This window comes from Mauremys reevesii, linkage group 3, assembly GCF_016161935.1.
Source record: "Mauremys reevesii isolate NIE-2019 linkage group 3, ASM1616193v1, whole genome shotgun sequence".
In the NCBI taxonomy this organism is placed as follows: domain Eukaryota; kingdom Metazoa; phylum Chordata; order Testudines; family Geoemydidae; genus Mauremys; species Mauremys reevesii.
This window is the reverse complement of record NC_052625.1, coordinates 1,998,657-2,026,609: the sequence shown is the minus strand read 5'-3', so window position 1 is coordinate 2,026,609 and position 27,953 is coordinate 1,998,657. Positions and strand designations below refer to the sequence as shown.

The 27,953-nt window shown below is 47.7% G+C and overlaps 1 protein-coding gene across 1 annotated transcript in view; it reads left to right on the top strand.

Annotated features, from left to right (window-relative positions):
• The first annotated feature begins 6,517 nt into the window (after positions 1–6,517).
• SYNDIG1 (synapse differentiation inducing 1) overlaps positions 6,518–27,953 on the top strand; it is a 191,574-nt gene continuing 170,138 nt past the window's right edge. Inside the window, exon 1 of the mRNA XM_039531017.1 lies at positions 6,518–6,634. The gene's annotated coding sequence lies outside the window, so the exon portion shown is untranslated. The remainder of the gene's footprint in view (positions 6,635–27,953) is intronic.

Genomic DNA, 27,953 nt, shown 5'->3' with positions numbered 1-27,953 from the left:
GAGATTGGGACAAACTGATGGGTTGGATTTTAGTGATGTATAAGGAGCTGTGTCGCTTATAAAATCATCCTAGAAATGCTACTAGTGAAGCATGTAACTTAGGGCGCACACCTTCTGCATAAGGTGGATGTAACAGTGCTGCACAAGTGGCTTCCCAGAGACTGAGATCGTATTGAACCTTTCTCCTGTACTATACATTCTTCTTGGCATTTACACTTGGCCAACACTGGTTATTTGGTTTCTTGATTATATTTCATAACAAACCAAAATGTGGTCAAGCCATTGACGATATGCAATTTATCGATAGCACATGACGGCGTCACCTGGAGGCTGTGAGCAAGATCAGGGCCCTTTTGTGCTGGGTGCTGCACAGACGCAGAGTAGAGCACTTCCAATCCAGACAGAGTGGGGGAAGGAAGTGTTTACTCAGGCCAAGCCCACACTACGAGGAGAGTAGTGGCATAGTTATGGGGCGGCACCCCTGTTGGCCTAGCACTGCAGTTTAGATGCAGCCTACAGCGATGGAAGGGGCTTTTCCGTTGCTGTAGGAACATCACCTCCATGAGCGATGTTCCATCAACCTAGCTGTGTCAACACCGGGGCTTAGGTCAGCATAGCTGCAGCACTCAGAGGGTGGATTTTTCACCCCCCTGAGCACTGTAGCTTTGTTGACCTAAGTTTTTAGTGCAGTGGAGACCAGACCTTAGATTGTAACAAGCTCTCTGGGGCAGGGACCATCTTCTTGTTTTGTTCGTATAGTGCCTTGTCCCATGGGGACCTAGCCCATGACTGGAGCTCCGAGCTGCTACTGCAATGCAAATAATCATTTTTAAAGCATCGCTATCCCTAATTTTCATGGGAAAGCTTTGCTGAACATTTTTGCTCCGCTTTAGTGCTTCACAGTAGTTTTCGGCATGCCCTGCCAAGACAGATGGCGATGCTTTTGGTATTTAAAGGGATCTTTCCTCTGCAGCTCTTGCTTGGAACTCGGGGATTTAAACTCTCACATTCTGGAAGGGCACTAAGAGTGCAGGGCAGAACACTTGTGCGAGTAACTCGGACACGTGTGGTGAGCCCAGTGAATTCAGTGGGACTGCTTGCATATGTGAAGTTACTTAGGTTTGCAGGGTCAGGGCATTCGTCAGCAGTGGATTTGTAGGTAGGGATCCCTGACTCAGCAAAGCACGTCAGCATGTGCTTGACTTTAAACATGGGCTTCAGTCTTATTGAAGTCGATGAAGCTTGAACATAAACTTCAGTGTGTTGTTGCATCATGGTCTCAAAGAACTAACACAGTACACTGCACTTCTTGGAATAAGAGTTTTAAAATTCAATACTTCTCTGTATTCAGTGGTGGGACAAGATCAGAAATGAGGCTATTCAAAGCCCACCCCAGCAATCACATCCATCAGCATGGTTTGATTTTGCAGCTTTCTTGGACAGACTCATATTCGTACAACGGAAGCCCAACGAACTCCAACGCATGTGTCCCAAGGAATGTAGCTACATGGCTGGCAATCGCATGGGTTCCAAAAGTTTTGATGGTGTGATAAGATCAGCAGGGATGGACATAATCTGAATATGCAGCCAGAGCATGGTAAGGACCCATCTAGAGATCAGTCCAGGTGGCGCTCTGTTAGCCAGGAGGCTATGCCCTTTTGGGATTTGCCATGATGATGATGATGATGATCCACCACTCTGCAGTCCAGAAGTGAAAGGTTTCTCCAAACACGTTCTAAGATATATAACCTGTGATGTGATGACAAGTGGTTCAGATGTGGTCTTCCACACCACTTCAGAGTGGGAACTTAACTCGAGGATGTTAGATTTAGGGGGCAAAACAAAAAGGGGCGTCATTCATTTGGAGTCAGCAACCTTGACTTGCTTGTCCTTTGCACTGAAAATCAGCTAGTGCGGCAATGGCACACTACCAAAACATTGCTATAAAATTTAATTATGTTAAAAGAATCATTCCTACGAGCGATGAAAGAATTTGCCTTTTCTGTAAATAATTTGCAGGCATTCATGGTAATTTCTAGCAGTAAAATACCAGGTGAATGAATTACTTAGCATTATTTTTACTAAACTGAATTACTGTAATTGAAAATACTAAGTAAATCAATTACTTAGTAAAAACGAATGAAGTAAATCAATTACTTCCTGTTTAATGAGCATTGCTAGATCTTACTACAAATTACAGAAGGACCAAATCCTTTTATTACATCAATATAATTTGATCATTGTCTTTAAAATGGTTTAAATGCAATACCACATCTCCCTAGTATGGCTGGGCTTGGCAGAATTTGATTTTTATATGTTTATTTTTAGCACTTTTAAAGATTTGTATCAATTCTAAATTTTCACAGTTTTGCAAAATTATCATTTTTAAGCATTTTCTCCCCAATTTTTATCAACTTCAGTTTTCACAGTTGTGAGAAATTATGGGGAAGTCAGACAATAATTATTTAATGACAGTCAACATTGAGATTCTAACTGTTAAAGCTTTATAACCATTTAAACCCAAATTATCCACATCACGTGACAAAATGCACAAAGTAAATATCCTTAAAGTATAATACATTTCTCAAGTGCACTTTTCTTACTTTGCCTGTCTGTACATCTTGGTTATTATTGATGGAAACATCTTTTCATCGGTTTGGGTGTGTGCGGTGAAGTCTGTTTACCAACATCTACGGATAAGAATCTAAACCTTCCAAGCCTAAGTATGACTTACTAGATGATGTACCATAACAGTGAGAAAATAACACAGTCATCAGCCACAACTAACCCCCATATACGACAAAGTTAGGGACTGGAATAGAGTCCACAACAATAGACTTGTATCTTGCATGCATAATACCACTGGGGCTCAGCTCAATAAGATCATGATTAGCTCAAGGTGCCTCTAAGCTGCTTCTTTCATTGCCATTATGACAAGTGACCTACTTTTCAATTCGTTTGCTTTAGTGGATGAAACATCCTTCTAGAATCTCAAAATGTTGGACATTTTCCGGAGCTAATGTCTAGACATGGTTTTTAGGATACTTTCCAACTCGAGAGGTGGGGGCCCAATAAGCACTTCGCTGGATATGGGAATCATTTTAAAAGGCTGCGGTTTTTATTCATTGCTTGTGGGACATTATCATTTCTTTGTATGTCACTAGCACTAAGAGGCCCAAGCCAAGGCTGGGGCCCCAGCTACAGACTGTATGTGACGCCCAGACATAATTCATAACGTAATACACACAAAACACCAACATTAAAAGAACTTTATTAAGGTGGCAAAGTCAGTCTCTCAAAAGTTAGGAAATGCCAGGGTTAAGGTTGCCTGTGCATCCTTAATTCATCCCCCTTGTGCCCGTGAATGGTGATACAGTCCTTAATCACCTGGCTGCATACTATATTTTCCACAGTCTCTCTGCTCAGCCAGTCCCAGTTCTCCCTTGCACCCTGGCTCTTCATCAGATCTGTTTCCCCTCCCACTCCCCTCCTTCTCCTTCTCCCTGTCTCATTGTTGCCCAGTCCCAGCCTCCTTGCCCAGCCCATCTTAGTCTCAGTCTGCCCCCGACCATCACTTGCTCCCAGTCCCCTCAACCAATCCCAGTTTCCTCTGCATCCTTCCAGCTCCCAGTCTCCTGACCCAGCCGGTCCCAGGCTCACCACTCCCCACCTCCAATGTGCAATCCCAGACTAGTTTCCCTCCCTCCAGCAACCAGTCCCAGTCTCCTCCCAGCTCTTTGTCCCAAGCTACTCCCTCCAGGTCCAACTCTTCTCCGCTCTGCATTTGCTTCAAGCAGTTTCCTCCTTCACGCTGCCTGGGCCCTGTGGGGAGGTGGGTGGCATTGAGAGCACAGTAGCGATGGGATCTCTGCTCTCAGTTCAGGCCAGAGCAGCTGGGAATTGCCGTTGCAGGGAAATTCCTGTTCAGCCTGCTGCTGGAGCACAGAAGCGACAGAATTCAGCTGAGAAGCTCTAGTAAGCCTCTACTGAGCATGTGCAAACGGTGACTTTTCAGAGGCATATAACTTGGCCAGATTGAGGTAGATTTTCACAGGCATGGCAAAAGGCAGACTCCTGCCCAATTTCAAGTCCTTTCTCCAAAGTCTGGGGGTGTTAAGGCTTCTCAAAGCGAAGGTTGTTTGAAATATTTAACCCTGTACTTCTCCATAGCCTCCTTCTTGGAAACAGCTGAACCATCTTGGCTGAAATTTTCCAAAAAATTATTCATCCTGGGTCAGTTGCCCCATGTGAAATATTTTCAGCCCAAATGGTTAACATCTGGGACAGTTAAGAGTAACTAAAAACAGGGTCTTAATAATTGGCTGAGCTACCAGCCCTACCTATAATAAGTCCTCTATTATTCTATGTAATAATTATGAATGACAGTTGTGCAAAGGGGCCCCAGCTGAGATTGTGGTCCAGTTGTGCTAGGTGATGTACATACTCGTAGTGAGAGAGAGCCCTGACAAAGGGTGGGAATGCTAACAGAGCCACCCCGAGGCCAAGGCCTGGGTCCTCAAAGGTATGGCACAGGGAGTTGGTGCCTGCATGCTTTGAGGATCTCGGCCAAAATGACCTGCCCCACATCATGGCTGCTGTAGTAAAACCCAGGACTTCTGGTTCCTAAGCTAGCTCCTGAGCCATTAGGCCATACTGCCATGGGAATACCGTGTCATCCAAATCCTGCTAGAGGCAACACCTGGTACCCCAGGCACATCTGTAAAGCTCAGTGATAAATTACATCTGCCAACAGTTCCTGCCTGGCTTTGGTTTTAATGCAGATAGATAGGAATGGTCCCAGCAGACCTGGTAGAGGCCTCTTGTTCCCTCCTCAGCACAGACTTTCCAGGGAACGAGAGTCACTTCTGCAGCTTTTATTGAAGCGCTGTCAGAAAATATCACACTGCAATTGCTAAACATTTAATACACGTCTCCATGAGTGCGTCGGCTGAGTGCTCTCCGGCACATCAGCCTGCCATCAGGTCAGGGCAAGAATGGGGCAAGGACACAAGATACTTTTGTGTGTTAAAAATAGCCCCTCCCCCAAGTCACAAAGGCAATAGGTTAAGATGAAGGATTCCTGTGGTTTTACAGCAGCAAGAGAGGGCCCGAGCAGGTTACAAAGGCCAATTAACTGTGTAGTCTGCACCTGGAGGAGAGGCAGGGCTGATACGGTTGAGTGGATGATGAAGGCTGAGCTGGTATAAAACCAGGAAGTAGAGAGCAAGACGGGGCTGCAGCCTGCAGGGAGGACCTCTGCAGTCACTCTCCAGCAAGGAGGCAAGAGACCAGGGGGGTTGAACTTGGGATCCTGTCTTAGACTATAGACTGGACTCACCAGAGAGGGGCTGAAACAGACACAGGGAGCAGAGGCAGCGTCCAGGGTAACCCAGAGGGGGGCCAGAAGACAGGGAAGAGCCCAGGGAAACAGCCCCAAGGTTGGAGCTGGAGCAGACTGTGGCTGCTGGGCAGAGGGACCCTGGGCCGGAACCCAGAGTTTGGCTTTGATACCCCGCAAGGGGAGGTCTAGAGTGACTGGGCTGGAGGGCCGAGTCACGAAGAAGGAGTGTCCAAAGTCCAGAGAGAGAGAGAGGCACCAGGGTGAGCAAGTGAAGACTGGTTGGAGCTAATCCTCAGATGAACCACAAGGAGCTGCCCCTGGGGTGAGCCCCAAGTGAGATCAGGGCCCTGTTGATCTGGGTTCGATGCACACAGGATATGTCTGTGCTGTAATCAGGATGGGCGATTGCAGCATATGTAGACATACCCGCTCATGATCACAGTGTGGCAGCCCAGGGTCCTGAGTGGGCAGGGCCCATGCTACCTCCCATGTAGTCATAGCTACTGTTACTTTACTTACCTTTGATTTATCTAGATTCCAAGGCCAGAAGGGACCATTGTGATCATCTGGCCTGACCTCCTGTATCGCACAGGCCAGAGACCTGCCCCAGAGTAATTCCTAGAGCAGAGCTTTTAGAAGAACATCCAGTCTGGATTAGAAATTTGTCAGCGATGGAGAATCCACCTTGATAAATTGATAAATTGTTCCAATGGATAATAACTCTCAATGTTAAAAATTGACACCTTATTTCCAGACATCTCCAGACACCGGACATCTCTTGAGACGTTCGTCTGTCGTACTCTGATGTGTGAAGGTGGAGCCCCCCAGCCTGCTGCACACAACGTTCCCTTTTTGCTGTTTATGCATAAGGCCAACGTCTCTTTTCCAATTTGCATAGGGTCGATTTAGGTTGCCCTCCAAAGCTCTTGAACATGGTTCAATGTGTAATTGCCTGTCTGTAAAGAGGTGTCGCCTCTCAGGGTTATTTTTTTCCTGGAAATATCAGTGCAGCTCTTATGTGAGTGTAGGAGTGAAAACGAAACCAAAACTGCCTCCCAGAAGGGCCAAGGGAATACACACCACAACACAAAGGAAACAAGCTCTGAACAAAGAAGAGAACTAGCCTCATTATTTAACGACACAGAGCAGATCCTCAGCTGCTCTATGCTGAAATGCTGTAAGGAACACTGCTGATTTACCCCAGCTGAGGATATGACCGACACATCTGACTTTCTTATGGTGCTTACAAAATATATACACAATGAATATAATCCAGCTGGCTGCAAGTCCAGGGTAAGTGGTGCCTTTTAGAGTACTGAGTCTAATAATGGAAAACAGGACCTATGCAGCATACATTGGAAAGGCAGCAATGTTCAGAAAGATTGTATAAATACTGGGTGAAAGAAAAACATCCATGGCTTAATTTCCATCTACGTTTTCAAAGACATTATAAACCAGCCAAACTTGTCTTTAATAATTCTCAGTATTTCACACACTGTGGGCTTCAAACACCAAGAGACGACCCATATTTTAATTAATTTGTCTCTTGCAGTCAAGGAGACATCACTATGGAAAAAAAATTTAAGAGAGAGAAATAATGAATATGATTATCATAGGGAGAAAAACATAGTAAGTACAACTCAAGAGGAGAACAAGGTTATTATGATCTGAAAGTCAGTAAAGGAATCATTTGAGCAACAATAAAGTTGTCATAAGCAATATTTTGTGTGAAGGGCAAAGAAAAATGTGATTCAAAGGTATTTGAAAACCTGATTTGAAAAATATATGCTGTAGGCACAATGGGCATCAGAGCCACACATCATATTTGGATCTGGTATAAATGTCATGTTTGTTTGTTTGTTTGTTTGTTTGTTTGTTTTTTAAATATTTGTGGGAATTAATCTCAGCATTGTTTCATATTGGCACCCACACAGGAATCCAGTCCAAATCTGAGCCCAAAACAAAGGAGTTTGTGAGGTGAAAGATTCCCTCAATACTGTCAGAATCATTTACATGTGGAACAAATGAGAAAAATCCCACAGAATGTTTCTTTACGGTTTTAACAATTACTGTAATCAGGATTATATTTAATATTTTATAGCCTTTTTCATCTTCAGGGTGCTTGACGTTAGCTAATTAATTCACCATGTTCTTATTTTAAAGCTCCTCTCTTTATCTGCCAAGCTACGGCTGCATGAACAACTGAAATACAGGAATCATAAAAGGATTTAGTCATCGTCATAAAATACACAGTGTAAATACCAAACTCGGCCTGGCCATAATCCAGTGGCCATGGAAGTCAATGAAAAGACTCCCATTGACCTCACTTGGCCTTGGATAGGGCCCTTCCTTTAGCAGGAAGAAGGTGCAAGGCTATTAAGCAGCTACCCAATCCATTCTGGGAATGAAGACAATGGGTTCTGCATTTGTTGCAGCAGCTCCCAATGGGTGGCCTACAAAAGGTTCCAGGAGCCCCCAGAGGAATTAATTCAGGGCCATTCTCTGGCTTGTGTTCTACAAGTCAAACTAGATGACCACAGTGGTCCCTTGTTGCCTTAGATCGATTAATCTGTCTGTCAGCAACCAGCTTCGTTGCCTCTCACAGACAGCCATGCTCTGCTTTCTGGGAGATTCAAAGATCTGCAGCCTCATAAGACTTGACGCTGGGTATCCAGGTATTGCGTGTGCTCCATCTTCCTCCAGATGCTGTTGTGAAAGCTGCAGCTCCTCTGCTTGCCTTTCTGCTGCTTCTTGCATTGCCACTCCTTCCTATCCTAGGCTGACAATGAAGGGACGGTGTCAGCATCTCTTACCTTTCCCAAACAACCCTATTCTCCCCCATGATAAAAAAACAGAGAGGAATTTTCTGGGGGCGGGGCGGTCACCCTCTGTATTTTAATTTCTTGCCATTTTATACACATGCAGAATTCTAAGAAGCCCTTCTTGATTCTGCAGCTGCTCAGACATATTTTTTGCTAATGTATCATCTGGCTGTATTTTACAGATTAGTGTGCTCAAGAAGAGAGCTGATCTTGTGGTTAAGGCACTGGACTGGGTCCCAGGAGAACTGAGTTCAATTTCTAGCTCTCCAGCTACCTCCCTGCATCTACTTTGGAAAGGCACTTTGGGCTTGTCTATGTGAACAGTTAGTTTGCTGCAAGCTGGGTGTCAAACCAGCCAGTTGTAGGCTAACTACATGGATCATGTGCATTAGCAGTTCATTAATGTCCTTTGAGCTAGTCCCATTTCAAAGAGGACTGGATCACAGCAGCGTTCACACAGGCAGGCAGCTCAAACTACATGTTTGTACAGACAAGTCTTAGGTTATGTCTACAATTGCATTTTTGTTGGTCAGGGGTATGGAACTGCCCCCCACCGACCGACCGATATACGTTTCACCGACAATAGCACTGGTGTTTCCAACCCTATGTCGGTGGGAGACGCTCTCCCGCCGACATCGCTACCACCGCTCGTTGGGGGTGGTTTAATTATGCTGATGGGAGAGCTCTCTCCAGCCGGCATAGAGAGGCTACACAGCAGACCTTACAGCGAGGCAGCTCAAGAGGTACAGCTGTGCCACTGCCAGGTCTGTAGTGTAGACACAGCTTTACTCTCTCTGTGCCTCCTCTCCCTGTATGAAATGATAATACATCTTGCCTCTGGTCTGCCGACTTAGATTGTACAGCTCTTTGATTTAGGGGCTGTCTCTTACTAGGAGTATATATGCCACCTAACACCAGGTATGATTTTGCGTGGTCACATGGATACTACTGAAATATACATTATTATTCTTTGATTATTATTAAATACACATTGAAAATAGGCCCTTGGTGATATATCCATCGCAAATAAGTGACAATAAAAATATGGGGAAAGGGACACTTATCTATCATTTCCTTGCAAGTATATATTTATTCAGGAGGATAGTTCCAAGTTAAGAAAAAATGATGTTTAAATTCCAAGCTGGCGAACAGGGGAGAATCTAACAAATGGTGAACTGGAGATTTAGGGGTTAGCTGGTCAGAAAATGGATTTTTTTTCTGGGAAAAAAATCACCTTTTCAATCAAAATACCCCCAAAACTGAAAAATTTCAGCTCAAACCCCAACATTTTGATTAAATAATGCTACCCCATGCTGCCACATGAGGCTTGTAGTTCAGGTGCCCTTAATCTTACCTATGGGCCAGACTCTCTAAGTGGTGCATTATGGGAGTCCCTGGGTGTGATGCATCATAGGAGATATAGTCCAGCTGTGGAACCTGGTCCATAAAAGGGAATGGGGGTGTGCATCACCTGAACTACAACTTCCTTGAGGCACCACAGCTGCATTTCTGAATCGAAACTTTGGGGGTTTGAGTGTTTCATTTTTTCTATTTTTGACAAAAACTCAACATTGACAAACTGGGTAGACAGAACATTTTCAACCAGACTCACTAGAGAGTTTGTTTTTTTTCATTATTCAGAAGGAAAATAAGCCTGTTTGGTATTTTCTTTTCAAAGATGAAGCCAATCACTGGAGTGAACAATTCGTAGTGAATAATTTACCCAATGAATTTAGCCTCCTTTGATTCTCATGGAATGTCTGCAAACCAGCTGGAATTCCCTTCTCTTTATCTGCTACTCAAACATACTCGATTAATTTCTCTGCAAGATTTTTTTAGCTGTGGATTGATCGCAAACAAAACTAGTGAGTATTTAAGACTAAAGATGTGAAATATGAGCTCTGTTTGTTACTTGTGATTGGTGAGGTAAATCGCTTGGCATTACTTCTGTTTTCTGATTGAATGAGTGAAATTCTTATTGGCCAGGATCCAATGCACATTGAAATCAATGGAATTCAATTCATTGCTTTCAATGGGCATTAGAACAAGACCATAATAAGAAGGTTTTGAAGAAGCTACAGGGACTTTAAAACTTTTAGGGCAAGAGAGCAGATAAATAAGATTAGAATAATTTAGAATATGATCATCTCTCTTCTTTTTCATTTACATAAAACTTGCCTTGAGGTATCATTCCCAGAAACATTAGGCCCATTTAAGATTTATTACCTGGTTCAAATTTAATTTTCTGTCATCTGTCACACAAAACAACGCATGTTCACACTCCTAGCTGCATTAACAACAAGCAGGAAGGAACACAAGCCAAAATGGGGAAAGAACAGGTTAAAGAATATTTAGATAAGTTAGCTATCTGGGGGGAGGAATAGCTCAGTGGTTTGAGCCTTGGCCTGCTAAACCCAGGGTTATGAGTTCAATCCTTGAGGGGGCCACTTAGGGATCTGGGGCAAAAATTGGTCCTGCTAGTGAAGGCAGGGGGCTGGACTTGATGACCTTCCAGTTCTAGGAGATTGGTATATCTCCAATTATTATCTTAAATGTTTTCAAGTTGGCAGTGTCTAATGAAATTCATCTTAGGGTAAGAAACAAACTGAAGCAATCTCGGAACCATTAGCAATTATCTTTGAGAACTCATGGAGGATGGGTGAGGTCCCAGAGGACTGGAGAAGGGCAAACATTATACCTAGCTTTAAAAGGGGGATCAAAGAGGACCTGGAGAAGAATTATAGACCAGGAAAGATACTAGAACAAGTTCTTAATCAATTTGTAAGTACCTAGACTATCATAGGATTAGAAGGAATAGCCAGTGTGGATTTGTCAAGAACCAGTGATGCCAAACCAACCTACTTTCCTTCTTTGACAGGGTTGTTGGCCTAGTGGATGGGATGGGGAAGCAGTAGATGTGATGTATCTTGATTTTAGTAAGGCTTTTGAAACAGTCTTATATGACATTCTCATAAGTAAACTAGGAAAATATGGTCTAGATGAAATTACTATAAGGTATGTGAACAACTGGTTGAAAGACCCATTCTCAAAGAATAGTTATCAATGGTTCACTGTCAAACTGAGAGGCTCTATCTAGTGGGGCCCTGCAGGGGTCAGTCCTGGGTCCAGTGCTAGTCAATATTTTCATTAATGACTTGGATCCCCTCGCCGTCAATTGCGAGGGCACACTTGACTAGGGCGCAGGCCTCGTCGGTTGCCTTTTTAGCTCATGTCCCCATTCAGGACATTTGCAGGGCTGCGACATGGTCTTCAGTTCACTCGTTCACTTCGCATTATGCGATCGTCTCCCAGACCAGGGAAGATGCCAGGTTTGGCAGGGCTGTGCTCTGTCCTGAGAGTTTGTGAACTCCTACCCACCTCCAACAGATATAGCCTGGAATTTCCTATTGTGGAATACACATGAGCAATCACTCGACGAAGAAAAGGCAGTTACCTTTTCCATAACTGGTGTTCTTCAAGATGAGTTGCTCATGTCTATTCCACATCCTGCCCTCCTCCCCGTCTGTCAGAGTTATCTGGCAAGAAGGAACTGAGTGTGGGGGGAGCGCGCAGTGCCCCTTATGCCACACCATGGAGGCGCCACTCCAGGGGTCGCTAGCGTGCTCCCCTACGGGTCCTGCTAGGGGGAAAACTGCTGGCACCAGTGCACGTGGCGAGCACACACACCTATTGTGGAATAGACATCAGCAACACATCTCGAAGAATGCCAGTTACAGAAAAGGTAACTGTCTTCTCTACAGCCCTGGTGAAGCCCCAACTGGAGCACTGTGCCCCGTTCTGGGCATCACACTCTGGGAAAGGTGTGGTCAAACTGGAGAGAGTCCAGAGGAGAGCGACAAAGATGATCAAAGGTTTAGAAAACTTGAGCTATGAGGAAAGGTTAAGAAAATTGGGCAAGTTTAGTCTTTAGAAAAGAAGACTGCGGGATGGGGGTGGGGGAACCTGACAACAGTCTTCTAATTTGTTAACGGCTGTCATAAAGAGGACAGTGACCAACTATTCTCCATAGCCACTGAAGGTAGGAGAGGAAGAAATGGGTTTAATCTGCAGCAAGGGAGATTTAGGTTAGAGATTAGGGAAAAACTTTCTAACTCTCAGAGGAGTTACGCTCTGGAACAGGCTTCCAAGGGAGGTTGTGGAATCCCTGTCATTGGACATTTTTAATAACAGGTTGGACAAACCCCCAGGGCTGGTCTGGGTTATTTGGTCCTGCCTCAGCACAGGGGGCTAGAGTTGATAACTTCTCAAGGTCCCTTCCAGCCCGACATTTCTATGATCAGATCCTTGTGGCTCATTTAATTGCTTCTGCGCCATGTGGCATTGGGATGGATCTCAGCCCTTCAGCGGGCTGCCTTATGCAGCATCCCACCCCATATAAACATGCCATTGGCTCTGTAAAGAGTTGGATGCAGGTTTAAAATGGACTTTTCTCCATTGTTTGTGCCAGTACAAGGCAGAGTGTGAACACCAAAAGACATGGCTACAAAAAGAATCACTTTTCAGTTCCAGCTACTCCTCCTGGAAGATGAATAATGAGCATGCACAGCAACTATTTAGCCTATGTACGAAATCTGGAGTGAAATGTGCTGTGACGTACATTTCTTCTGCATGCTGGGACTATGCCCCTGCACAGCTGCGCTACAGACAATATGCTCAACAAGTCGGTAAAAGGTGACAGAGCATAAGCAGCAGCCGAGATAAAAGAGCTATATCAGACATGGGCCTCAGGTAAGCACAGAACAGAAGAGAGCGCTAACGGCCCTTCTTTATGTTCGCTTCACTAGACTGCTTTGCATTTCTATGCTCAACCATAACTCTGACATCTGCCAGGCTGCAGCCAGAGCTGTGGCGCTGCGTTCTCCAGAAGCTGCTGCTGCACTGAATCCAGAACCTTGCAGTAAATAAGGACACTTGCTCTGGTACCCCTGATGGCACAGCATCCACAGCAAATAATGTGCTGGTTCTATTACGGTCGCTAACGAGCCCCACTGAGGTCAGGGCCCCATCGTGCTAAGCACCTCCCTGGTACATAATGAGAGAGACCCTCCCCCAGATACCCTACAGTCTAAATAACTGAGCCAGGCAAAGGACGGATCATCGTCTCCGTTGGACAGAGAATGAGGAACTGAGGCACAGAGAAATTAAATGCCTGGCCATGCAGCCCAAGGTAATGGAAACATTGACACTGACTTCAGTGGGAGCAGGAGCAAACCCGAGGGGACTTATCCAAGGTTGCACAGGGGCCTGTGGCAGAGCCAGGAAATGAACTCTGATCTCCTGAGTCCTAGCGCCTTAGCCATAGCTTTAAATGATATGTGCCTCTAAATAGCCTTTATATGCTATTGCATGCAATAGTGAAGTAGAAATCTATTAAGAATCATAGGTAAAGCTTGAAAGATTGTAAAAACCCTTAGGTTAAATTTCTAGTGCCAGCTGCTTTGCTGGTGCAAATGGATGGCAGTCCATGGACATCAGTGGAGCTGTACCGCTTTGCACCATCTGAGGCTCTGGTTCAGATGATCTGGTGGTTTTAAAGGTGATGTCAGAGCTGAGTGCTACCTCAGTGCTCGCACTGAAGCCAGTAGCTATCAGGGTAAGGTGGAGGACAGGCACTTCCAGAAGAGAGAAGTGAAATGAAATTCTTGGAAACGTGTCCAAGGGAAATGTCACAAGCCTATCTTGCTGGACCCAAAGCGTTTCGCATTCTTGTTGATATATAGTTTAAAGCTGTGGCACAGGGGAGTTGTGAATTTGTTTTCATCAGACGGTTCTAGCAAAGGCAGAGATAGCCCTGCCTGCGCCAGTGAGATGAAGCAGAAATCTCTCCATCCACTTTAATGTTCTTCCCGGTGACTGGAAGGGATTAGTTCCTGCTTTCCCCAAAGACGGTTTTGCTAATCATTTGAGGAGAGGCCTCGGACAGAGCCAGGAGGGAATTACAGAATTTCAAAGGGGGCCCATTCACCCAGCTCTTTTGCAACCCAGAGATCACCCTTAGCACTCAGAAGAGGCAGTTGAAGAACATGACTCCCTCCTCGTGACAAAGGCTGTTGGAAATTGGGAAACTAAATCTACACCTGCTGCAGCCTAAGGGCTAGACTGTGCCTTGATGTCTAGCCCAGTGCGTGGCAGGGGAGAGCTGTGACCACACAGCCCAGGGGAAGAATTCTGACTCTGACCTTGCTCATACCCCTTTCCTCCCTGTGTGGCTCATTACGCTCCCCTGTCCATCACCAAGTGCAAACGCTCAGCCCACCCTGCAACCCTGATCCCCCAGCCACTAAACTCAGTAGGGCTCTTTCTGTGGGAGCGGGGTGTGCTGGGAAATCAAGCCCTGCTGCAAAGGGAACAGTGGCAGGCCTCCAGGATACAAGCGTTTGTGTTTCGAGCAATGTGAGGCTGCCAGAGAAGCCATGTGTCCAGGAGCTGGCTTGGCTTCATTTCTGACAAACACAAGGACATCAGCAGATGAATCTGTATCTCCGATCCTCACACTTTGAGTTCTTCTGGCGAGACAGAATGAAAACGGCACGGGTTTTTTAAAAAAAATAGATTTAGAGCCAGCTCCCCCGCTGGCATAAATTGGCATCACTGCATTGACTTCAGTGGTGCTACACTGGCCCTTGTTCATTAATTTGTACATCTGAACACTGGCTTCCAAACAAGCCCTTCCCCTTACTTGGGATAGTTCATCGAGTGCGTCGGTTTCTGGACATAACAGGCCCACGGCTGATACAACCGGGGAGTCACAGGTCAGGACTCAGGTGCTTAGGCAGAGCTCGATGCACAACACCTGACTTCTCTACCTCCAAGTGAAATTAGTGGTTTTAGCTCCTCACTTCCCTGGGTGCTAAATTCACTACAATTTGTAAGGAAAGAAATGGTGTGTAAAGTAAGTGAAAGCGATTTTTCAGACTTATACCTTTGATTCAGCAGCCCTATGTCCTGTGCTAGTTGCTGCTAGAAAGCTCAGCTGTTTGGGTCAGGGACTGTCTTTTTTCTCAGCGTTTGTACAGCACCCAGCACAGTGGTGTCCTGGTTCATGGCTGGAGCTCCCAGCAGCTACTGTAATGGACATAATAATTTTGAAATTTTATTTCCATTTCATAGTTCATTCGGCCTAAAGCCTCTCAATTCAATCAAATAAGGGCTTTAATATTAATGAAAACTATACAAAAACTTGGAAAAATGGGAAGACATGCTACTGTTAACGGGCAACACAACAAAGCAGAGGTATAAAGGAGCTACCGAAAGGGTGTTCGGCCCATACCTTAAAGTAAGTTCTGGAACTCCTCAAGGTCTCTATAACTTGTGGTGCTTTAAGACCTGTGGGAGCTGTGTGTACAATTACTAGTCTTTTAAGACCAGGAACATTCTGAATATAGAATTGTAAAAGACTTCCAGGTAACAGCTGTTGCAATTGGAGTTGGTTGGATTATGCACCCAAGAATGAAGGAGACTGTGCTAACTTGATTCATTTTGCTGACCCTTTATTTTCTTGTGATTCTTACCCAGTATAGTCCAGGCTGTCTTACTGAGACATAACTATAATGATTAAAGCTGGCTGAAAAACAATAGAGGGAGGGAATTACAAACATTTCGTCAAACAAATTGTCCCTTTCGCTTGTTGAAGTTTCAAAATGTTTTGACCAGCCCTCCTGAAGATATTTAATTGCAAGTCATGCTGCACAGCCGTTAGATATTGCTGAGTTGCACTGAAAGTTCTCCAAAAGAGTGTGATTTCTAGTAACTGACAGAAGATGGAAACCTGCCTGTTTGTTCATCACCTGTTGCTGTCTTGTTAAGGAGGGGTGTGGTTCCATATATTATGAGAACAGTCTCAGAAGAGTAACCATCAACCCCGTGTCCTTTCTATGATATTTATATAGACTGTATTACTGTAGCATCTGAGCACCATACAATCTGTAATGTATTTATCCTCACAACACCTCCTTAGGTAGGACAGTTCTATAATCCCCATTCTGCAGGTGGGGAAACCGAGGCATGGAGACTTGCCCAGGGTCATGTAGGACATCTGTGGCAAAGCATGGAATTGTACAAAGTTCTCCTAAATCCTCAGCTCATGCCCTAGCCACTAGACCTATCTGTTTGCCATTTCTCTTCCCTTTCCAGTGCACATAGTCCGTATGCAAGGGGTCTCCTCCTGCCCTGCCTTGTGTAGGGATTTACACCTATATAATCTGTGTGTAAAGTGTCACCCCCACAAGCATGAATGTCTCCATAAAGGCTGAGTATAGTAGAATGTTATGAGACTTTCTGCTTTGAATGAATTTTGAACCATGCTAATGCGATCTCGGCAATAATAAATACAGCAATTAGAAATAATTAGTGCAATTACAAGGACTGTGTAATTTGATAAGGTTACAGTGCCAGGATTCTAATTCTTGCCTGGTTATCTTGTTGGATTAAAAAGGATCTTCCCTCATCCGAGGGAAGGGAGAATGGCAACATCATTGGCTCTTGCTGGATCAGTGGGCAACAATTGATCCAGCGGGGATCGATTTATCGCGTCTAGTCTAGATGCGATAATTCGACCCCTGAGCGCTCTCCCATCGACTCTTGTACTCCAGCGCCGTGAGAGGCGCAGGCAGAGTTGACGGGGGAGCGGCAGCAGTCAACTCACCGCGATGAAGACACCACGGTAAGTCGATCTAAGTATGTTGACTTCAGCTTCACGTAGCTGAAGTTGCATAAGTTAGATCGAGCCTCCCCCCAGTGTAGACCAGGGCTAAGTGTAAGACAAGTCAACAGGTGGCCACAGACAGACAGCTGGAGGAGTTCAAGGAAACAATGAAACCAGACAATAACATCTGCACAAGCTGGCTCCAGGTTTGAAAGGAGGGGTCCCTCCTTCCAGCTCCGTGCCCTAGGGAGAGCCCGTGCTCTGTGGTCGTGGACAGTGCTGTGAGAAATTGGCCTAAGGAGCCACCGACACCGTCGCCGAGCCCTTGGAAAGACGCCTGCGAGCTTCGAAGGACATTGCTGCTCGGAACTGGCTGCAGCTCTGCTGTCACCGCTTTCCGTTTTGAGGGTGGCTGGATATGACAGGGAGCCCTTGGAAAGAGAGCAGAGCCTGTTTTGTGTTCACACGTCCAGCCCAGCGTAATGCGACGAGCAGTTTCAGTTCACAGCCACAGGCATCTGTGCTGACTAATGGGATAATGACCCAGCCCTTTGAGCTGAGGTTTGGCTCCGGGCTGCCAGGCTTTTTGCATTCTGTTCCATGCTAGTCATATCGCTTGCAGCATCTGTCACAGAAAAGGAGACTGAGACATTTACCACCCTCGCCTGCGGCTCGGCACATGTGTGACCGCACTGCTGCTTCCCAGAATCCAGCCCGGTCCCTGGCCCCTAGCAAATTGCCAACCCATGGCTGCTTTGGAAAGGGGGCAGTTATAGTGGTCACGGTGTGGCTCCATGGCCTGTACTCTCCACTGGTCCTTCTGGGTATGTGGGGGGATAAATATTGAGCCCAGCTCCTTGCTGAGGTGTTGTCGTCTGCCCTTGTGCCTGGAGCATGAGGCATTAAATCGGAAGCTTTCAAAGCCGCCAGATGCCCAACTGGCAGCGTTGAGACCCTCAGCTGGGCTGGGAGAGTGCTAGAGAAAGAACAACGGATTTAGTGAGGGCCCAGACCCACAGGAGGGGGCGAAAATCCCATGCTGCAGAGTAACCAACAGCTGTGGGGTCCTCACACAGCCCTGTGGAGCCCAACAGAGGCCCCGTTCCTCCTCTGTGGCTTTGTGTCCCATCAGCCCTGTCCTTCCGCCCAGGGACCCACCGGGCACATCTTGGGGATCCCTGCCATGGCGAGGACTTGGCAGGAAAGATGATATAGCTCAGGCATTGGTAGCTTTTTAATGGTGTCTCCAATGGTGAGGAATGCATCTCCCACCAGTCCGTGCCCCGGCCCCCCACCCTTCCCTCTTCCCCGCCTGGCGCCCCAGCCCTGCACAGGGGGCCAAGAGTGGCTGTGTCGAGACAGTGCCTGAGTTCCTGCTACCACAGCTGGGCACAAAGAGAGTGAAATCCCCCCTTTTGCAAAGGGTCCAGCATAGCGACCACCATCTTGGAGAACACTGGGGTTGAACCAGGGACCCTCAGAGCCAAAAGCCTGAGTCTCTACAGACTCATCCTCTGTGGCTCTGGCACACTGGGTGAATGTGTAACACACTGTCCTGTGTGGTATAGAGGCACCACTTCACTCCTACAAAGACTCAGGAGGTGCCTCCTGCTCCTGAGTGAGTGCCCGCTAAGACTCACCACCCGCTGCCAAGGCAGCCCCAGGACATCATCAGAACAAAACAGCCCAGGCCTGATTTCGGGATGTCACCTAAACCGGAAACTGGTTTGTTTGGTCCCATAGCCCCCTTTTCTTCTCCTCTCCCAGCTGTCTGGGTCTGCACCTCGGGAGTTTATCGCATGCTCCTTATGGAGACCTCACAGGCAGGGCCGGCACGACCCATTAGGCGATCTAGGTGGTCGCCTAGGGTGCTAACATTTGGGGGGGGGGGAGTGGCCGCCCCGGTCGTCCGCGGTATTTCGGGGGCGGGACCATCTGCCGCCTCTGTCAGGGGCACCATTTCAGGGACGGGATCTTCCGCCGCCTAGGGTGCCAAAAAAGCTGGCGGCGCTTCTGCTCACAGGAGCACTCGCATCTTTTCAGAATGGATCAATGGGCCTAGAACTGAGAGTTGCAGGGTCCTGGGCTACCAATGATGCCACATCACCTCTGGGGAGCCGGGTGGGTGACTGGAGGGTTAGCCCCAAGGGAAGTATTGTCCGAAAGAGCCAGAGTGACAGAATCCTGCAGCCACCCGATTGGTCCACCCCAACTATTTAAACCAGGAGGTTGGTCCAAGGAAGTTGTCTAAGCAGCAGCAGCTCCAGGCACCAGCGCTCCAAGCGTGTCCCTGGGGCGCCAAGCCGCAGGGGCGCCCTGCCAGTCCCTGCGAGGGCGGCAGTCAGGCAGCCTTCGGCGGCTTGCCTGCGAGAGGTCTGCCAGTCCCGTGGATTCAGCGGTGGGTACACCAAATCCGCGGGACCGGTGCACCTCCTGCAGGTGCGCCGCCTGCCGTGCTTGGGGCGGCGAAAAAGCTAGAGCCGCCCCTGTGTCTAAGCAGCAATGCAGGCTCTGGCTTGCTATAGCTACAGACCTTGTCTTTTGCCCTGCCTTACTCTTAACTCCTGCCTTCAATCCTGGCCTGACTTGACCTTGGTACCCATCTCCTGATTTGGCTTGGTAACCAGTCCTGACCCCTGCTTTTGACCCTGGCCTAGCCGCCTACATGTGGCTGATACATCCTGGAAAGGAGCCGTGCAATGCTGTTGACAGCTCCCAGGATTTTATTGTGAATCTGGTGGTATTTGGTGTTTTCTTAAAGCTCCAGCTGCTGGGGTCAGGTCTTTATGTGAGAATCTCAGCTCTCGTTTTTTGTTGTTGTTGTTGTTTTAAATCAGAATGTTTTTAGCCTTTTTGAGTGTGGAAAAAAGCTTGAAAATGTGACTCCCTGAAGGCTCAAAATCCAGAAGGCAAAAAAAAATAACAAAGTTTTTATTAATTCTTTAAAATCTCATGATTTTTAAGCCAATCTCATGATCTTGGGGGAGGCGGGGAGGGGGCAGTGGTGCTACCCGTTGTCTCTTAAAACATTCACATTTTTCTGAATGCCATCGGTGTGACATTTTGCAGACAGCCCCCGTTTACAAACCTCGTCTTCAACTGTGGTCCCACCTGTTTCTAGGGGATACGTGCATTGGTGCCAGGAGCTCCCTGTACTAGTCAAATAAAGGACACCAGGATGTAGGTTTCTCCTACAAACAGGTGATTTCAATTGGATTTCTTTATACGTTTCCAATATCGAGTGATGTAACCTGTCTTCCTGCTGCAGCTCGGATCATGTATTCATTAACAGGGGTGTCATACGTGATGTAAGACATGGGAGGTCATTGTCCTGCTGTCCTCAGCACCGCTGAGGCCTCAGCTGGAGGACTGTGTCCAGTTCTGGGTGCCGCACTTTGGGGAAGATGAGGACAAACTGGAGAGAGTCCAGAGGAGAGCATCAAAAATGATCAAAGGTTTAGAAAACCTGAGCTGTGAGGAAAGGTTAAAAAAAACACCATGTTTTAGTCTTGAGAAAAGCAGACTGAGGGGAGACCTGATAACAGCCTTCCAATATGTGAAGGGCTGTTCTAAAGAGGACAGGGGTCAGTTGTTCTCCTTGGCCGCTGAAGGTAGGACAAGATGTAATGGGCTTAATTTGCACCAAGACAGATTTAGGTGAGATATTAGGAAAAACTATTTAACCATTCAGGATAGCTAAGTTCTGTAACAGGCTTCCAAGGGTGGCTGTGGAATCCCCGTCACTGGAGGTGTTTGAGAACAGGCTGGACATACACCTGTCGGGGATAGTCTGGGGGTTTACTTGGTCCTGACTCAGTGCAGGGGGCTGCACTTGACTTCTCGAGGTCCCATCCAGTCCTGTGCCTCACTGATTCTATGCGCCCAGGAGCTGCCGATAGTCCTTGTTTGGCATTATTCAGGCAGAAGAATTCAGAGAACCAACAGGTGCGTGTTGGAGAGGGCTCCTGCTGGTTCCCCAGGCCTGCTCCATCTTGGACTGAACTTTATCATTCTTTTTATGCTTACAAAGAATGAGTGCAAATGGCAAAAGGGAGTCAGGATTTTCAATGTTTGGACCGAATCCCTTTTCAGGTGCCCAATTTACGGGGGCCTGATTTTGAGGTGGCGCTAGGAAGTCTGGGATACAGGTCCACATAATGCAGTGTAGATGCTGGAGCCCCAGGCTGGGATCAAGGGTTCAACAATTCCTAACCCGGGGTTACAAATGAGTGTAGATGCTCAAGCCCTAGGTTAACAAACCCAAAGTCTGTCAGCTCGAGTTCTGCTAACCCTGGGCTTACATTGTGTGCAGACGTACCTATATTTCATCATGGACCTTCATGAGAATTCTGAGATAATATCAGTAACACAGGAAATAATGGTTTCTTGCTGCCACGTAAGTGACAAGATGAAGCTGAAGCTTTTATTTTTCAGGCTGGGTGTGTTGTATCCTATGACAGTCTTCTCCTGGGGTGATTCTCTGTTATCCCAAATGATTGGCAATATAACCTACTCGCCTCCATCTCCATCAAGCTGCAGGCAGTATCATCTTCCTTTCCTGCTGCTCCAGCCACACCAATCCCTCCTCCAGTTTCTTCCGTGCCTGCTTGTGTCTTTCCACTTCACATGACTGATTTGTCAAGTGAGATGCAGAGACAAACAAACTCCAAGTGCCAGGAGCCGGGCACTTAAAAACAATTCAGCCATCATCCCTGCCTGCATCAGGACCCAGGGATGCAAACCAACACGCCTATTGTCTTATACTTCTAGTGCTTCCTCCTCCTCTTCTTCCTCTCGCTCTCTTTTAACTGGGGCCAAAGGAAAAGGCCCGTGACTGGCCGCTCTAGACAGTAGGGAGCTCACTCCTGCCATCTGTTTGTGAACGAGGCAAGGAGCAGTCGAGAGTTGCTTCATTAGCTGTTTACCCAAAACTCCAGGTATACAGCACTTCAGATCGGCTCAGGGTCATACCTCCCAGTATCATTGGTGCCCCCATAGATGAGTAGTATGGTAGTAGTCAGAGGGCCGGATGATCCTCAACAATCCCTCTGGAACATCTCTGATATGGGCCGCACACCTCTTGGGATGCCATGTCAGGCATCACCCTCCGAACAGAGCCACCAATCACCACTACGCCACGTTTCCTCCTGGGAGTGGTGATCCTCCCAGCCTTGGGAATACATGGCTTCTCCTTCTCCACCTTTGGGGGTTATTCCCCATCGCTCGTTGCCAGGGCAGCATAATGGTTCTCCATCACCTTCGTGGGTGGGTTAGGTGTAAGGATGGAGCATGGCCTGCTGCCAGAAGGAACCAGCTGTCCCTGTTCTCCCTGTGACCAAGCCGTATCCTCTCTCCCCAGTAGCGTGACAGCAGTCCCCTCTAGCTGGATAGCGTCCTCGGCCTTGGACGTCTCCATATGAATACTCTCGAGGAATTCCTCATGGGCAAGGATGCTGTAGCCCCCCCCCACCTGCTTCCTGAGAGAGTCCACCAGCACAAACACCTGTCACACCGGAACTCCCCCCAGCCTGGCTTTCTGAGAGTAGGAAATGCAGGCCACAGTCTCCGCACACCTACACCAGGATCTGGGTAGAGGCATCCATGGTCAGGTTCTCTGTCTGGAGCCAGGAGCCGTGCTGGCACTGGCAATGCAGCCTTTCCTAATCAGAGAGACTATAGTATGGCTCCCTCTTCCAAGCTCCCCTGTTCGCTAGCTCCCCTTGGTCACTTAGCCTCTGGCTTTTAAGGCCTTCCCTCCTGGGTCAGCCCTGCGTCCTCCTTAATCACACAGCAGAAGGGTGATCACATCTTTTATTCTAGTCTACATTTGCTTCAACTGTTTTGATTATTGATTTGTTCCTTGGGCGCTGCACTCACGGGTAGTCCCAGCTATCACCACCTCCGTCAGTAAAAGAATACTGAATTTCACTAATCATGAAACGATGTAAGCAGAAAGCACACAAGTCCTAAAGCTACCAAAATGTCCACCCGACTGCTCGGCATTCCATGGGCCAGTCAGGGATTGACAAGCAATGCATCACTCTTTCTACGCGGAATGAATTGATTCTGTCACCAGCAAACTAAATGCAATCAGAAGTTTGACTCGATTCATAAATTGTACTTAAAGCAATAAAGTGAAGTGAAGCAGAAGATTAAAAAAAAAATCTTGCAAGGAGATGGACCAGCAAATGATCTTTCACTAGGAAGGGAAATGTTCTTTCATTTAAATACGAGGAATAATTCCAAATGTCAGATTATGCAACAAAGCACCGTGCAGTGTAAAACAGTCAACGTGAAGATGAGATGGCATCTTTGCTATGAGAGGAGGTGCAGGGCCAATCCATTAGCAGTGTTTTAGGCCAGATGTGTCGTTTTCTCTTCCGATTGTTAATTTGCTTGGTGGGGAACGGCTCCAGCAAATGTCCCAATCCAGGCTGTCACTTGGGGAGGCTCTGTAGAGGGTGGAGGGGTTTTCACTTAGGCAGCACGTCCCTCTACAGGGTCCAATTAACCGTGAGTCCATTGGGCCAAATTGTCCCCTCACCCCTTGAAAAATACCTTTGGAACGACACTGCCAGAGAGCTGCCCCCAGCAGCTCAGACAAAAAGGGGCTCCTGGACGCAGAGGAAAAATTCTGGTTGTCTCAGGCAGCATTCACTTCCTGCCAGGTTCCCCATGGAGCTTGGGGGTAGGGAACGGTGCCCATGGCCCCGGCCAAGCCTTCAGTCCTTCCGCTCCTGCCCGTGGCCCATCCCCTCCAAACCCGACTGTCCCTCTGGGCTTAAAGAGGTCTCTCAGCAGGATCGGGTTCACGGTGGGTGGGTCCCACAAGGCAAGAGGAGATTCGACTCTCCCAGGGTCTCTGCTCCAGGCTAGATTCCATAAGGCTCCACTGGCCAGCACTGCTAGTGGCAGTAACCTGTGCGCAGATACGCTAGATGCTCGGGTACTGCAGTGATGCACACCAATGTACAACCCAGAGAGACAGAGGGGTGGGGATGGGGATAGACAGATCTACTCAGATGACTATCTGTAAACTGGTTGTTCAATGAAGCAGGTATTTTTTTAGCTTCCCTTGCTGCAAACAGAAGCAGCTTTGGTGAAGAACATCACCAACTTTTATGAATTCAGTTTCTTTTTTAATTAAATGAGCCTGCAGCTGAGATTTCGCCTAGAGCTACATGGATCTAAAATGTGAAGCCTCACAATCCAGCCACTGATTAGCTAGAGGGAGCCAAAGGGAAGGGGAGCCTGCAAGGAATTATTTTCACCGGTGTCTAACTTCAAAACTAGTGAGCAGATTTATCTGTAACTTTCACAGCAATTCAATCTTTCCCCGAAGAATAAATAGTGGGAGTTTGGGGCTGATGCACATTATTTTTCAGACGTAGCAAAGGGATTAACTCCCACCCAAGCGCTCATGTTTCAGTGCTTTGCCTGTATTCTAAACCAGATTTTCTACTTTGCGGATGCACATTATTTTCTAGGTATAACAATGGGGTTTAATCCCTTGTGATACACAAAAAATAATATGTGCCACCACCAAGTACGCTATTTATCAATAAGTTCAATCTAACTCCCACGGGACACCACAGCAGCATGCCAGAATCAAATTCTTTCCATTTGGGGGAATTCCGGTTTTCGACAAAAAAAATCTATTTTCCGAGGAAAGCAGGCGCTTTTTGTGAATAATTTCATTGAGTCAAAGCCCTGGTTTTCCACCAAAAATGATTTTGGTGGAAACTTTTCAACCAGCCTGACTTAGGAGTCTGAGTTCCATTGACTTTGAATGAGCCAGGCTACGTCTATACTAAACCCACTACAGCTGTGCCACTGTAGCGCTTCAGTGTAGACACTGAGGCCTGGTCTACATTAGGACTTTAAATCGAATTTAGCAGCGTTAATTCGAATTAACCGCTCAACCGTCCACACCAGGAAGCCGTTTAATTCGACCTAGAGGGCCCTTTAGTTCGAATTTGGTACTCCACCCCGACGAGGGGAGTAGCGCTAAATTCGACATGGCTATCTCGAATTAGGCTAGGTGTGGATGCAAATCAAACTTACTAGCTCCGGGAGCTATCCCACAGTGCACCACTCTGTTGACGCTCTGGACAGCAGCCCAAGCTTGGATTCTCTGACCAGCCACACAGGAAACGACCCGGGAAAATGTGAATTCCTTTTCCTGTCTGGCCAGTTTGAATCTCAATTCCTGGTTGGACATCGGGGCGAGCTCAGCAGCACCTGCAACGATGCAGAGCTCTCCAGCAGAGGAGTCCATGCAATCCCAGAATAGAAAGAGGTCCCCAGCATGGACAGACCGTGAAGTCCTGGATCTGATCGCTGTGTGGGGCGATGAGTCTGTGCTTTCGGAGCTGCGCTCCAACAAACGGAATGCAAAGACCTACGAGAAGGTCTCCAAAGCCATGGCACTCAGAGGATACAGCCGGGATACAACGCAGTGCCGCGTGAAAATCAAGGACCTGAGACAAGGCTACCAAAAAGTCAGAGCGGCAAACGGACGCTCCGGAGCCCAGCCCCAGACATGCCGCTTCTACGAGGCACTGCATGCCATTCTAGATGGGTCTGCCACCACTGCCCCACCAGTGACTGTGGACTCTGAGGATGGCATAGTGTCGACGGGCAGTTCCTCGGCGATGTTCGCCGATGGGGAAGATGAGGAAGGGTTTGTGGAGGATGGCGCAGGCGACAGCGCTTACAATACCGCTTTCCCCGACAGCCAGGATCTCTTCATCACCCTCACAGAGATCCCCTACCAACCCTCCCCGGCCGTTAACAGGGACTCAGAATCAGGGGAAGGATCAGTCGGTAAGTGTTATAAACATGGAAACATTTATTTCTTAAAAAACAGGAATATATACTATATAAAAACTAGCTAAAAAGTTGTCCATATAAAACTATATAAAAAGAAGGCCCACACATATAGGGATGGAAGAGAAATCCTCTTGGGACACTTCCACGAAGCTCTCGTAGAGGTGCTCGAAAAGCCTCCGCAGGAGGTTCCTGGGGAGAGGTGCCTTATTTGGTGCTCCGTGGAAGCACACTCTTCCGCGCCAGGCCATCCTCACGTAAAGCGGAATCATTGCCTCCACCAGCATGGCTGCATACGGTCCTGGTCTGTGCAGGGATTCCCGCAGCATCCTCTCTCTCTCTCTCCAAGTGACCCGCCTCAGGGTAATGTCGTTCGGCGACTGCTGCATCTAAGTAGGGCAATTAGTGTACTGTTACTATTGTGAATGCTTGACTTTTACTTTGCATAGCAAAGACCTTCGTTCAACAGGCACGTGTTGGAGGCCGCAGAGGAAAAGCATACAGTGATCTTTCCCGGGCACAGCCGCGAGGGGCTGGAACAGGGTCAGACTTTATGCTTTCCAGATTGCCTTCTGCGGGAGGGCACAGCTACCCATTAACTGTTAAGCAGCCTATAGTGTAGGGCTTACCAGGCCTGGCTGATAAACGGATTCAGCTGTACCGCCCCGCTTGTCCGATCGCCGGTGCAAGACCGCAGCCACTGAAAGCGTATTCCGAAATCTCGAACTTGTCCTGAGAGCTCGTGAGACTAGGTTCCCTGTATGGTCTTGTTCACAGAAACTGAGTAGACTGTGTTCAGTGTTCGCAAACATGTATCTTTTCAAGGAAATCACTTCCTTTTTCCCATCACACAGCTGCGACTCTTTCACGAACTGCCCCGCCATCCCCCTCACAGAGGCTGGCGCAGATTAGGCGGTGAAAGAAAAAGACTAGGGACGACATGTTCTCGGAACTGATGGCCTGCTCCAGAGCCGAGGCGGCCGAGCAGAGACAGTGGAGGGAGACCCTATGTCAGTACCAGCGCTCACACATCGAACGGGAGGACAGGTGGCGGCAGGAAGACCAGCAGGCGACTCAAACGCTGCTTGGGCTAATGAGGGAGCAAACGGACACGCTCCGGCGCCTTGTAGATGTTCTGCAGGACCGCAGGCAGGAGGAGAGAGCCCCCCTGCCCTGTATCTGCAACCGCAATCCCCCGCCACAAAGTCCTGTCCCCCCCTCACCCAAAATAACAAGAAGGAGGGGTGCGAGGGGCCGTGAAAACTGTCACTGCACCCCAGCAGAGCGCTCATGTACCACACAGCTCTGATGCCATAAATTTTGAGAAGTGCTTCCCTTCCTGGATCACCCAGTCCTAAATCCAAGTTTCATCCCCCAACTGTGTAGTTGAGTATTAAAAGTAGTTTGCTGTTATTCACTGTTTCCGTCCCGTTTTTCTTGTCAGAAGACTTTGTGTGAAGGGGGGGGGGGTTAATTGCATAGGACAGCCTCCATTACCAGGGTACAGACTTGGGGGCAGGATCAACAGCAGGACACACACAGACTGCAGTCACTAGGCACCAGGGTCAGTCTGGGAGGTGTATGCTGCCCCGGGTCAGTCTGTGAGGTGTATGCTGCCCCAGGGTCCTAGCGCCTGCCATCCACAAATGGCAAGGCAGGCTGCCCTTACCATGCCCTTCCACCCTAGCCACGAGCCTCTCCGATGCCCTGAGCCCCAGCAAGAGCCCTCATCCACGGACACATACTCACCCTTCCCACACACCCCTCACCCCTTCCTACGCCCCAACCCCCAGCCCAGAGCCTGCATCCAAACTCTGTCCCAAAGACGGCACCTTTCACCCCTTCCTGCACACCCACCTGCAACCGTCCTCCCCCCAGAGACCACTGTAGGAGCAGGAGCCTGTCATTCCTCTAGTGTAGAAGCGGTCTGTACATCAGTGCACACCGTACCCACCACAGTCTGCGTCCATGTTTCAACCCTAGAACAGGAATTCATAATTAAAGAAAACTTTGTTAATAATCAGTGTTCCATTAACTTTATTTTAAAACGTGTGTTGGAAGGGGGGAAACCTGGAGAACGGGGTATGTAACCGCAGATCGAAGTCAACAGTCACTGAAACAGGCTCAGGTTCAGCTTCTCTGTAAATCAAGTGGACAGTCATAGGTTACCCTGCTCTCCGAGGAACCTAGCTTTCAAAGCCTCCCAGATGCACAGCGCTTCCCGCTGGGATCTTCTATCGGCACGGCTGTCTGGCTGAGCGTAATCAGCAGCCAGGCGATTTGCCTCAACCTCCCA